The sequence below is a fragment of the Eubalaena glacialis genome, chromosome 7, assembly GCF_028564815.1.
Source record: "Eubalaena glacialis isolate mEubGla1 chromosome 7, mEubGla1.1.hap2.+ XY, whole genome shotgun sequence".
Classification (NCBI taxonomy): domain Eukaryota; kingdom Metazoa; phylum Chordata; class Mammalia; order Artiodactyla; family Balaenidae; genus Eubalaena; species Eubalaena glacialis.
In genome coordinates, this window is record NC_083722.1 from 2,811,712 (window position 1) to 2,825,326 (window position 13,615).

Genomic DNA, 13,615 nt, shown 5'->3' on the forward strand with positions numbered 1-13,615 from the left:
CGGGCCGGGCGGGGCGGGGCCGGGCCGGGGGCGGGAGGCGCGTAGCTCTGCCCGAGGGCCCTGCGGGGCTGGCGGGAGCACCGGCGGACCCCGCGTTAGAGGCCGGAGGCTGGGAGGCAGCCGAGGGCGTGTGAAAAGCACGTGTTTGCTCCGCAAGGTGAGCGGCTCGCAGACCCGGTAGAGCGGGGGCGTCAGACGGTCTCTGTCGAACAGTTTAAACCCAGCTTTTCAGGTCAATCACCGTCTGAGGGTGTTTTTGAGTTCTGCCAAAGCATTTAACAAACTGTTTTTTATAGGGAAGAAACCCTGAGAGTTGGAAGGGGCTTTGTCGCCTCGTCCAGGTCCCAGAGGAAAAAATTCCGATTTTTAGATGAAGGGAGTTGACACCTGCGGACCAGCTAGAGCGAGCCAGGCTCATTGTTATCCTCTGAGCAGGGAAATGCTGTCGCCCTGTTTTGCTGATGTGTAACGTGAGGTCCGCGAAGATTAATTAGGTGACTTCCCCGAGGACCTGAGACTTGCAAGTGGTCAAAGTCCCAAGTAATTTTATTATTTGTGCTTCATCATAGGCGGGGGCAAGACTGAAGACCATGTAGAACAGTTCGGACTTATTCTGAACCCTTTCTTCAGATGTTACAAGGTGATGGTTGGTAGGCTGAGCTGAGCCTCTCAAAGACCTGAGACCCTCTCTCAGGCTGACTTAAGTAACCCTCGGAGGTAATGGAAATGCCTGAGAAGAAAGGTGAAACACCGCTCATAGAAATATTAATTTAAAAAAAATCCCTTACTGGTAAGCATATTTGGATGGTGAGACTTTTCGTAAGACAAGTGAAGTCTTCTCAGGCTTATGCCTACTATATTTTACACAGAAAAGTGGGGTATGGGAAATTTGCTGTTTTTGTCAAAGTATCATTTAAAAAATATAGGAGCATGTGTCAAAGATTTACCTAACCCATTAATTAGGGAACCAGCAGGATGATAAAAAAGAATTTGAAACACTGGTTTATAGAGTCAGTGTAAAAATGAGTGCTGGAGTAGACTGCAGGGTTAGGTACAAAACTGGCTGATGTCCTACAGAGCAGTAAGACCTTAACCTCTGGGGCAAAAAATTTTTTTCCCTATTGGACAAATCAGGTGCATCTCTACTAGCTGTCATTTACTGAAGACCCATTCTATGCCAGTGTTTGAGTGAGGGGAGATGGTGAAGAAGACAGACATTCCTGGCAGAGAGTTCATCTTGGGTCCACCTTTGGTCTGTTGAACTGTTCCCAGGAGTCCAGGCCATGCCGTTTAAACGTGGTTGCTATGGCCTTGTGGGCGGAGACCAGTACTCGGCAAAAGGGAAGCATTGTGAGTTTGTTCAGTGTTCCACCTGAGCGTGCAGATCCTTGTGTCCATATGCCCAGGAGACTGCACTCTCTGCTGAGGCCAGTGGAGATCCACTGAAGGGAAAACCAGTGTGTCTGGTCATCCAGTTCTTAGTGCAGTCATTTGCTCCCCGTATACTCCCACGGTGTCCTCGGAGTGTAATGCTTCTAGAGAAGATTAAGACACGTGGAAGCCCAGCCAAGACCTCACCTAAAGCTCTAATCATCCTGTAATCTGAGCAGGTTCCCCCAGTGCTTATGAAGGCTTTGGGAGGGGACGTCCCATCTGGTTAGATCTTAGAGTGTTGATTGCAGGGGAGGGGGCTGCCTAGGAGGGCAGTTGATCCTGTTGTGCACGCGGAGAATCCCGGACACCCCTCGTGGCCGCAGGTGCCGGGAGGAGCTCTCCCTGCTGTAATGAGTCCTAGGGGCACAGTGCTGTGCTCAGTGTTGGAGCTAAATGTTTACTTTTGAACATTACAGAGTAGAATCTACCATGTTTGACACTCCTGCAGGCATAGTATTATTTTAATTTCTGATCTTTAAACCATCAAGTGCTGTTATAATGATGTGTGAAAAGCCTGTCGTGCTCAGTCACGAGGGACATTCTGACATCGTTGTTTAGTTAACCGTGCAAACTGGGAGCCGGAAGCACCCGGGCTCCCTCTGTCTCACTGACCCGTCACTTCTGTTGGTGCCACGTCCTGGTGATCCTGTCTCCTAAGTATTGTTTCATTTCCCCCCCTTTTCCTCTACCACTGTCTTACCTCAGGCGCTTATCATGTTTGGGTTACTGTTGCTTAGATTACTGGGGTACTATAACAGCCACTGACCGGTTTTGCTGATCTCAGCCCTGCATCTGCAATCCACTCTCTTCCTGCTTCCTGACTGATCTCCCTACCTTGTAAACCTGACACGATACTCATAATTCTCCCCTAATCATCCCCCCATGGCTGAAAATCTCACAGTGGGACCCCTTCGCCTCCGAACAAATCCAGACTTCTTAGCCTGACCTATAAGGTCCTCAAGACTTGGCCCTAGCCTACTGCCCAGTTTATCTCTCACCAACCCCACACTTGAACCTTTTCGTTTCCGGTGAACTTGGGATGCTCAGTTTCTCTGACTCTCCGTATTTGCATGTTCTCTCATGCCAGGCACTATCTTATCTAGGAAGTCTCCTCTGACCCTCCACTGGGTGTGTCCCCTCCTGTGATTTCACAGGAGATCTCCGGTGATCTCCTCAGGCTTCTCTTTCTCAAAGTAGCTGTCACTATGTTATGTGTGTGGTGAGTCATTTGTCTTATTCCTCACCCAAGGGACACCCGAGGAAGTCTCCTACCCTTACGGTAAACCCCACTGCCCTTCTCCTGACACACTCCGTGACACAAAATACTCTGTGAATGTGTGTTAAAAGTTCTTATCTCCGCCGTATTTTTCCATGTTTGATAATATGTTGTGAGTAAATTGCTCCCTTTTTATTAAGTTGTCAGAAGGAATTAACATCAGTGTTTTTGTGCTTTGAAATATTTCCTTTTCAGTGAGTGGTAGCTCACGGAGAATTTGACTATTGCTAGGTTCCTGCAGTAAAACAAACTAGAAAAAGTGGTACCAAGGAAACTATGGTATTATTAACTCTATCAATTTCTGGGGGGAAAATATGTTATGTCTTCCATTAGTCATTAAAGATCGTTAGTCATGTTCTGTGTTCTGTATCACAACTGTTACCTGCAATGACATTGCTTGAGATCAATTAAACCTATGCTGCTATTATGCTTTCTTTTCCAATTAATGCTCTTTTTTTTTTTTCCTAGTTAGGCTTTGTATCATCTTCCTACACAGCCTTGTATGTTCACGTCAGAGATATTAATGGTAATTTTCTGGAATCTTATATGCTTTTGAGTGTTCTTTCCTATTCCCAATAGTTATGATTTAGAGAAGAAAGACATTTCAGAAGTAAACATTTGGCTCACTGTTTTACCCCTGCCTTAGTTCTCTTAGTTCCCATCACCTGTGTGATGTGTTCATTCACCCAAGGCTGGTTTTATCCACTTTTTTGGGGGTGTTTGTGCAAACATTAAGCCAGCCTTGGGCTCTAGGATTCCTTTTCAACTGGCAAAGAAATCTCCCTCAGGCATCCCCGTCTGAGAATGATTGGAACTGATAGATATTATTGTGTAAGAAATGGCAGTTTTTTTTCCAGAGTCATCCCAGTTTTTCATGTTTACACCAAAGCTTAACTTATAACCTGTCCAAATGCATAGAAAAGAACAAGAACAATGGCCACAATAAAAAGTCAGCTGAAAAGAGCCACAAAAAAATCATAAGCTCTGTATTCAGCACAGTGTTACATAGTATACATTGGTTCCAGGGTTTTGAAAGAGAGCATCCCTGTTTGGTGGAACAGAGGGCATCCTTGCTGACCAGCAAAGGTGACCCAGACTCTCCTTTCTGTATAAGAAAGTTTAAAGTTCTATTCATAAACCACCACTTTAAGACTTTAAAAAAAGATTGAAAAGACGCAGTCAATCCTCACTATTCTCAGATTCTGTATTTGAGAATTCACCTAACTTGTGAAAATTTATTCGTAACCTCAAAATCAGTACCCCCCGGGGCTTCCTCTGTTATTTGCAGAAACATACAGACTTGAGTCTCCCTACATGCCTGTTCCCAGCTGAGACTGATCAAGGAGACCTCTGCCTTCTTGTTCTAGCCCACACTGTAAATAAATGTCCTTTTTGTGGTCTATTTAGTATAATGTTTTCCACATTTTTGTTTTTTGTTGTTGGTGGTGGTGGTGCTGGTGGTGATTTTGCTGTTTAAATGGTCCCCAAGTCTAGTGCTGAAGTGCTGTCCAGTGTCCCTAACAGCAAGAAGGCTGTGACATGCCTTACGGGGAAAATACGTCATTCAGGCATGAGCTACAGTGCTGCTGGCATGAGTTTGATCCTAATGAATCAACAATATGTATTAAATAAGATGTCTTTAAACAAAAATACATATCAAACAAGGTTCTGTGTTGATCAGTTGATGAAAATGTTGTGACTAGAGGCTCACAGGAACATGGCCCTGTGTTTTTCCTAGGAGCCATGGGTCAGTATCCGCTAATTCAGTATTCACTAACTACATCGACTTTGGAGAATCTAACTTCCATGAATAACAAGAATTAACTGTCTATGCAGCAGTCAGAGCTTGGGTTCTCCTAGAAGCAGACCCCAAGAAAGGAGTTTGTTTGGGAAATGATCCCAGGAAACGTTGGTGTGGGGTAGGAAAGTAAGACAGGAGAGCAGAGGCAGCCAATAAAGGGTGAATTATCAAGCAAATTACTTCCATAGGCAACTGATGGTCAACGCAGGCAGCTCTGGGAGCCAGTGAAGAACATGTGCCTTGGAGTTTAATTCCATTACAGTCCAAGAACAGAGTTTGTATGAATTCAGTTCCTTTAGATTTGCTCAAGTTTGTTTAGCAAACCATACGTTGAGAGCATATGGTCTATCTTGGTGAAGTTTCCACGTCCCTTAGAAAAGAATGTGTATTCTATCATGGTCCGATGGATATTCTGTAAATGTCACCTACTGATTTTCTGTCCACTTGTTTTGTAGATTTCTGAGAGAGGGATGTTGATGTTTCCAAGTACAATTGTGAATTTGCCTATTTCTCCATTCAGTCCTATCGGTTTCGGCTTCATGATCTGTTGTTAGGTGCATACAAATTGATGATTGTATGTCTTCTTGATGAATTGACTGTTCTATCATGTATTGTCCCTTTTTATCTCTGTTAAATAATTTTCCTTGATATGAAGTGTAATTTATTTGATATTAGTGTAGACAATACAGCTTTCTTTTCATTGGGATTTATGTGGTTTATCTGTTTCCAAACTTTTAATGTATGTATTGGGTTGGCCAAAAAGTTCGTTCGGGTTTTTCTGTAACAGCTTATGGAAAAACCCGAACGAACTTTTTGGTCAACCCAATATATCGTCATATTTAAAGTAGGTTTCTTGTAGACAGTATATAGGTTTCTTTGGTTTAGATCCAATCTCACCATCTTTGTTTTTGAAATGGTGTGATGTAATGTGTTTATCCATGTGGTTGAATTAGTCCCACCATTTTGTGATTTTTCTGTTTGTTTCCTCCGCTTTTCCTTCTTCTGTTCCCCCTTTCTGCCTTCCTTTGAGTATTTTTTAGTATTCTATTTTAATATATCAGTTAGTTTTTTGGCTATATCCCTTTGTGTTTTTTTTAGTGCGGAGTCTAGGGATTATAATACACAGGTCTAAGTTTTTACAGTCTAGTTAGAGTTAATTTTTTTTTTTTACAGCTTCAGGAAAAACCTAGAAGGCTTGCAAACACATAGGTCTCTTTACCCTCCCCCTTTATCTTACAGGGTCACATGTATCGTATTTACATACACTGACAGCTTCCCAGACAATGTGAAATTGTTGCTTTCAACCTTCATACATATTTTAGAGAACTTAAAAAGAGAAAAATATCACTTAACCAGATGTTTATCATTTTTATTGTGTTTCCTTCATTCCTGAAGTTCCAAGTTTCCCTTTGGGAACATTTTCCTCCAGCGGAAACTTCCTTTAGCAATTTCTCTTAGAGCAAACATACCGGCAGTGAATTCTTTTGTTTTCCTTCACCTGAGAATACCCTTATTTTACCTTCACCCCTGAAGGATATTTTCACTGCATATAGAATTCTGCGTTGGTATTTCTTTCAGCACTTTAAAGATTTCACTCCACCGCTTTTATGAATTCTAACAAGGAATCCTTTGTATTCTCTAGCATCTGTGGTATTTGATTATTATTCCCCTACACGTAATGTATCATTTTGCTATGGCTGCTTTGAAGACTTTATCTTTGGTTTTCAGCAGTTTAGTTTTGATGTGTATATGCATGGGTTTATTTATTTTTTTGAGTTTACCTTGTTTGGGGCTCACTGAACTTCTTGAATCTCTAAATTTATGTCTTTCACTAAATTTGAGGAGTTTTTAGTCATTATTTCTTCAAATATTTTGACTGTCACACATCTTTCTGCTCTTCTTAGGGACTCCAATGATATGGGTGTCGTCCCACAGGTCCCTGTGACTGTTTATGTTTCAATCCTTTTTCTGTCTGTTCTTCAGATTGGATCATTCCTATGGATCCATCTGCAAGTTCAGGGCACTTTTTTCTGTCATCTCCATTCTGCCCTTGAGCCTCCCAAGTGCCTTGTTTCTTTCCGACATTCTATTTTTCAGTTCTCAAATTTCCATTTGGCTCTTTCTTATAGTTTCTCTTTTTCTGCTGGCAGTTCATCTTTATTTTCATTTTAGAAGTGCTCACACTTACCTCATGGAGGAAGGTTATAATGGCTGCTTTAAATTATCGACTCCTGTTGGTTTTATTTTACATTGCGTCATGTGTTTGGTCTCTCGCATTTGACCCCTTGGATTTTCTGTTTCTGATGCGCCTGCTTTGGGCTGCCCAACCCTCACTGCCCAGTCCTGCATTGGGCAGTGCTGCACTTGATGATGCCATGTCTTGGGTTCTCAGCTAGGCTATTAGATGCTGCTGATTAGATTAGGACCATTGATTCTCCTTCTTCAACAGTGTCTTTGATCCTGCTGGACAGTTTGAATTAAATTGAAGTAAGCGGATTCATTGTAGAAAATTCACAAGGCCAACCCAGCCAGTGTAATACTTTGTTTATTACAATGTAATTATTATCTTGAATAACTCTTTTCATTCTGAGCATCTGTGGGATTTCATGGGAAAGAAATATGGTGCACATTCCATACCACCCAGCATTTTCAGCCCAATTAAAATTGCAGGCAGCCTTCATGAATATCATTGTGTACTTTGCAGAGACTCCACAGGTACCCAGCCCAGATGGAATTAACCCATTAGTGTTGCTGTCAATCACAGGAAGTTGAGACAAAGTGTTTATTAACATTATTGACTTAAAAGGAAGGATCTGCCATTCATCTGCCATGGTCACCTGCTTCATTAACTTATTGGCAGCATTTAGCAAGGCTGGAAAATTGATTGATTCATTTATTCATTCCCTCCTTCAGCAGACATTTTTTTTTTTTCTTTTTGCCATGCTGTGCAGCACGCGGGATCTTAGTTCCCTGACCAGGGATCGAACCTGTGCCCCCTGAAGTGGAAGCGCAGAGTCTTAACCACTAGACTGCTGGGGAAGTCCCAGCAGACATCTTTTGATCGTTCATTATGTGTCAGGCGGCGGGAGCAGAGGATTCCGCTGGAGTGCAGCTGAGCCCTGGGTGCCCACGGAGTGACGAGTTTGTTGAGGAGAAGCTGTGGAACGGCAGGTCTCCACTCTTTCTGCTGAGGCAGAGAAGGGAGAGTGAGGCTCCAGTAGAACCGATCCAGGAAGCCACAGGGGAGGGAGGGTCTTAGGACCCATATTTGCTATAACAACATCAATAGGAGTTCAGTAACTCTTCAGTTCAATAACTAAAGTTGAGCAGTATCGGAAAGCCGCAATGTGCCACACGTATCATCCAACATTACCACAGAGGTCGGCACAACTATGTTTGTTATTTTACAGATCAAGAAATTGAAGCACAGAGAGCCTAAATAGCTCGCCCAGCGTCTCCCAGTTAGTAAGTGGATGATCTGCTCTGGAAGCTCAGACGCTGAACCACAGTGTTTTCCCCGTGTGATCAGAGAACCAAGGACATGGATTATGGTGAAAACATACATACAGAGTTTCTGGTAAGCAATACTTTTTTTAAAGCCAGAAAATACAAATATTGTGTCAAAAAAAAATCAAACACCTTATTATTTTAATCCAAGTGAGTCTACTCTGTGTTAAGTTGAATTCAGATAAATGAATTTGATATAAATGGAAAAAGATTACAGATTAGGGAGGTTTGATGGAAAACTCTCAGGAAAATATGTTCATGGGTTTAAGACCATCTGACATTAATATGTGGAGATTTTTATTAAAGGAAATGGATGAAATTAATGAATTGTAATTATTGCTGATTGTTTTTTTAAATTCTGCCAAAATACACATAACATAAAATTTACCTTCTTAAAGCATTTTAAGTATACAATCCAGCTGCTTCAAGTACAGTGACAACACTGTGCACCCAGTTGCCAAAAGTTTTCACGTAGCCAAAATGAAACTCCGTACCCATTAAACAACAACTCCCTGTTCTTTCCTCTCGCAACCACTTCTCTACTTTCTGTCTGCGAATTTGACTCCTCTAGGGACCTCATATGAGTAAAATCATACAATATTTGTCTTTTGCAATGGGAATATTTCACTTATCATGATGTCTTCAAGGTTCATCCACATTGTGGCTTGTGTCAGAATTTCCTTCTTTTTAAAGGCTGAACAATATTCCATTGTATCTGTAGATGACATTTCATTTATCCTTCCATCCGTTGATGGACACTGCTTCCACCTTTTGGCTACTGTGAATAATGTTGTGTGAACTTAGGTGTACACTACTTTTAGTTCTTCTGGATATATGCCCAGTTGTTGATTATTTTTAACCAAGGTTCTCCAAATAGTTCAGAGTCTCTTTCCCAACAGATAAGCTATCTGTTATAATAAATAGGGAGAATAGGTAGTTTCTGCAAATTTTCTGGGGGGAAATCCTCTCTTGGTTTACAAATTGTATGAGTTAGCTTTCCATTTTCTTTTATTTTTTTCACTTTTTTTCTTATTGAAGTATAGTTGATATACGATATGTGCTTTCCGTTTTCTACTAGAAAAGTAAGACTAGAAAATAATTGTCCTTCATTGAACCAATTGAGTTAAGAGAGTTGTGATTAACTATTAACTCGGGCCCATGATTTCTGCCCCAGAGCAAGTTGAAAGGCTCTGAGAACCTCCTTGCTTTGGAGGATGTCCCACCAGACTGAAGACATTCAGATGGAAAACGCTGCTGCCTTGGTCATCAACTCTCAGTTAAATACAGAGCACCGTCCAGACCACTGACCGGAGTACCCGCTTCAGGCAGAGGGCTGGAAGCAGTGCGGGCATTAGCTGCCTTAGTGTAGGAATGAAGGGACCATAAAAACCCTTTGGGCCAGTCTCTGACCTCTGATATCCTTCAGTTTCCATTTCTCTTCAGTGAAAAGAATCAGATTGGTCTGAGAGGAGAGACCACCTTCTTATTTTGCAGGTCTTAGGAGAGTTGAGGAATCTTTTTTTTTTTTTTCCCAGACTTAATCTACGTGGCATACGTGTATTTGGATTAGAAAGGTGCCTCAGCCGGGCATATGCAACCCCATGAGAACCTGGCTTGGCGAACTGAGCTGGCTTGACTTCAGCCCTGCTCCTTGTCCCTTTGTCCAGGTGCCCTGAGATAACACACATCCGTGCACACCTGTGCTTGTTTCACGGCACTCTGGTGGCCCTGATGTCAGGGTATGTTGTGAGACAGTAAATGTTTTGTTCATTATGCAAAGTGCCTGGTTGTTTGGCCCAGTGAAGAGTACGGAACTCTTCCGACAGGCAGACGCGGGAGAGCTGGAGCTGGGAGCTGCCACTGTGGTCCGGGGTGGGCAGGGGAGGCCTTGGGGCTGTGGAGAGATGTGGGTACGTGGCAAGTGGGGAAAGATGCTGTATCTTCAGAAGATATTTTATCCGATTCCTATTATGAGCCAAAGCCCATACTACCCAGTACAGAGCAGGCCTTTAGATCAGCAGTAGGCACTGTTGTAGGGTAGACACTATAGTATGCTTTTTTGATCTTCTTTGGGAATGCCATAGAAGGTAGAGAGCTCTAAAATTATGTGTCTTTCAGAGGATTCTACTCTTTAATATATTCAAGGGAACAAGGACTCAGTAGAAGTGTATATTTTCAAAGAGAAATAATAGATAAAACATGAGATGATCCATGGGATGTTTCACCTTTTCTGTCACTATTGCTGGGTATTTAAAGGCAATAAATTCCTTCCTAACTCAAATAAAGTAATGGCAGATACACTAAAGGCCATAAATCTTTTTAATGTAGCTGGGGTTAATTTGCTTAATTGTATATTTCTAAGCAACGATTTCTTAAAACTTTGTACTCAATTGATTTTCAGAAGCTAGGATCAACTTCTCTGTCGCTGCTCTACCTTTTTGAATTCATATTGAGTACTAATTGCAGATCTCAAGCCCATTAAGAAATGATTACATTGAATCTGGGTAACTATATTCCTTTCTATTGAAATTTTCCACAGGAAAATGTTTACTTTTTCTGATAAATACAGATATTGAAAATTGTAGTTCATTCCTCAGCATCTTCGGGAGGTGCTTATGAGTGGTTACCATGAGCCAGGTGTGTCCTAAACACCAGGAAGATGGTGGTGAACCAGAGTCTTGCTTTCAGGGAGCTCACATTCTGGTGCAGGGAAGTGAAAAATAATAGACAAATAAAATAATTTCAATATTAAATATCGTGTAGAAAATACACCAGGGTCCTGATTTTAAAAGGCGCTGGCTGGGGCTTTGTCAAGAAAGACTTCTCAGAGGAGGTCAGGTTTGAGTTGAAAGCCAGATGATGGCAAGAAGCTACACATACGAATGTCTGAGGGGAGAGGGTGCCCAGCAGAGGGAACCAGTGCCAAAGCCCTGCGGCAGGAAGAAGCTTGGGAGTTCAAGGAACAGAGGAGAGACTGCTGAGGCTTTAATCTAGCAAGAGATGGGGAGGATGGACAAAGCCGAGGGGGAAGAGTAGGAAATGACCACATCATTTAGGACCTTGTAGGTTATGTTCAGAGTTTGGATTTTATCCTGAGATTAAAGAGAAATTATTGGAAAAGTTTAAGTAGGAAGATGTCTTGAAAAGGCCAGTCTGGAAGCAGAGCTGGAAATGGATGGAGGAGCGACAGAGCAGTCAGGGGTCAATTTAATGCAGATAAGAGATGAATTTGAACAAGGTGGAGCAGTGAAGATGGAGAGAAGGAAGTCGACTTGGCATGTGTTTTGGACAGAGAGCCTTCAGGACCTTAGGACGAATGGATGGCTGTGGGGTATGAAAGAAGGATATGAGTTAAGGATAACTTCTAGGCATTTGGCTTGAAGATATGGTGGTGGTATTTAGACAAAATTGAAGACTAGGAGAGGGACAATGGAATGAAGTGGGAGTGAAGAATTCATCTTGACATGTTACCATAAGATGCATACCAGAACAATGTTAGGGAATAATTAGAATAGAATATGGTGCAGCTGTTATAAAAAATGCACTTTCGACTTCCAAGCGGAGGAGTTAAGTTGCAGTTAAGATCCTTAAATTCAACCATAGTTCTTGAGCACCCTCTGTGCTTGATACTGAGAGGGACCAAAGTGAAGCAGACAGCATCTCTGCCCTCAGCAGCTTTCCGTGTACTGTGGGATTCAGATAACTAGGTAAGTTAACAGGAAACTTTAACTTGTAGGAATTTTAACTGCTAGAAGCAGCCCTGAGAGCCCCATGGCCTGTAGAAATGTGCCAGGGAGGTATGCACCTCCTTCTGAGGGCGGCTGGGAAGATGGCTGGCTGGCCTCAGGCTGAGCTGCACGGCTGGGCTGCAGCAGAGTACTCACACTAGCCTCGCCAGGCTGCCTCGGATCTGATCTGCATCTCAGCAGTGTCTCTGGTTTTAAGGTTTCCAGTGAGCTCAGAGCCATGAGGACGTGAGGTCTGAGCAGGGCCCAGGGGGATGGGAAAGTCCTATTAGGATCTCCACTGCTGCATCTGCATCCTACAGATTTTGATATGTTGTATTTTCATTTTCATTCTGTTAAAAATACTTTCTAACTTTCCTTCTGATTTGTTTTTTTATTTTTTATTATTTTTTAATTGAAGTATAGTTGATTTACAGTTTTGTATTAATTTCTGCTGTACAGCAAAGTGACTCAGTTATACATATATATATACATTCTTTTTTATATTCTTTTCCATTATGATATATCCCAGGACATTGAATATAGTTCCCTGTGCTGTACAGTAGGACCTTGTTGTCCAACCATCCTATATGTAATAGTTTGCACCTTTTGATTTATTTTTGACCCATGGATTATTTAGAAGTATACTATTTAGTTTCCAAATAGTTGAGGATTTTTTTTTTCAGAGATCTTTCTACTATTGATTATTAACTGTGGTCAGAGAATGTACTTTATATGACTTGCATCCTTTAAAATATGTTGAGACTTGTTTTACGGCCCAGAATATGGTCTGTCTGGTAAATGTTATGTGTGCACTTAAAAACGTGTATTTTACGATTGCTGCATGAAGTATTCTATAAATGAATTCAATTAGGTTGATTTGGCTGATGGTATTGTTCAGGTCTTTTACAGCCTATTGGTTTTCTGTTTATTTTTTCTACCACTTGTTGGGAGAGAGGTATTGAAGTCTCTCACTATTACTGTGACTTTGGCTGTTAATCTTTGTAGTTCTATCAGCCTTTGCTTCTATATTTTAAAGCTTCGTTATTACATGTGTAAACATTTAGGATTGTTATATCCTCTTAATCATTATCTTGACACCTTTATCATTATAAAATAATCCTTTTTATCTCTGATAATATTTGTTGCTCTGAAACCTACTTTGTCTGATATTAACATAGGCGCTTCGGCTTGCTTTTGATTACAATGAGCATGATATATCTTTATCCATCTTTTTACTTTTAACTTATTTATGTCTCTTTATTTACAGTGAGTTTCTTGAAGGCAGTGTGTAGTTGAGCAGTTTTTATCTTTTAATTCAGTACAACAATCTCTGCCTTTTAATTGGGGTGTTAGACCACATACACTTAATGTGATTATTGATATGGTTGGGTATAAATCCACCATCTTGCTGTTTGTTTCCTATTTTTTCCATCTGTTTTTGTTTGTTTGTTCCTTTGTTCCTCTCTTTTCTGCCTTTTTTGGCAGAAAAGATTGATTTTATTTTATCTCATTTTTTATTATATTTTATCCCTTTTGTTGGCTTATTAGCTATTATTAGCTGTAAGTTTTTGTTATTTTAGTGGTTGCTTTAGGATTCACAGTATACATCTCTAACTTTTATCACGGTGTATCTTCAGATGATACTGCACCACTTCACATATAGTATCAGAACCTGAAACTGTACACTTCCATGTATTTTCCCCCTTCGACTTTTGTGCTATTGTCACATCTTTCACGTCTATGTATGTTATAAATGCCACAATACACTTTTATTGTTAAATCTTTTAAAGAGATATAAATAATAGGAAAAAGAGTCTTTATATTTACCATGTAGTTACCGTTTCTGGTTCTTGGGTTTTTGATGTAGAT

General features: G+C 41.2%; 1 long non-coding RNA gene across 1 annotated transcript in view; it reads left to right on the plus strand.

Moving 5' to 3' along the window:
- Positions 1-68: 68 nt before the first annotated feature.
- LOC133094272 (uncharacterized) overlaps positions 69-13,615 on the plus strand; it is a 42,256-nt gene continuing 28,709 nt past the window's right edge. The window contains exons 1-2 of the long non-coding RNA XR_009701443.1: positions 69-157; positions 7,922-8,088. This is a non-coding gene — a long non-coding RNA (uncharacterized LOC133094272). The remainder of the gene's footprint in view (positions 158-7,921; positions 8,089-13,615) is intronic.